Here is a 536-nt window from a genome sequence, read left to right on the forward strand (position 1 = left end):
TAGATTTCGTGACAATCCTACGACTACATATGCTAATGTGGCAACAAAAAATAAGTGATGATAATAAAAATGGAAAACGGTGAAAGATTAACGGTAAAGAAACAGTGAATAACAGTGTTTAAGAATTCTGGTACTGATGACTGTGAGATTGGTTTAGTTCACAGAAAATATACGAGCTAGTTTGCAGAACAGAATAAAACACGTATTGGGAATATCTCATCGCACTTCATACCACGAACGCCTTGAAGGCGAGTGCCTCGATGTCGCAAGACCTGGCAATTTTCCGATTTGACACAGCTAGTGTCTGTGTTGAATTACCCTTGTCAGAGTCGACTTGACTTTCGCAATGGTAATTAAGTGCTGATAAGTGAAATTTCGCATATTATTACTCGCTGACCGTCATTTGCAACACAGCTATAAGGTCACACCATTTTTTTTCTTGCATAACACCAGATATGTAATGAAGGGGTAGGGGAAGATAATATAATTGGTCCAAATAATAATTATACTTTCCTTCTGAGTGCCGAAAAAATGGT

The sequence above is a fragment of the Penaeus monodon genome, chromosome 19 (assembly GCF_015228065.2).
Source record: "Penaeus monodon isolate SGIC_2016 chromosome 19, NSTDA_Pmon_1, whole genome shotgun sequence".
In the NCBI taxonomy this organism is placed as follows: Eukaryota; Metazoa; Arthropoda; class Malacostraca; order Decapoda; family Penaeidae; genus Penaeus; species Penaeus monodon.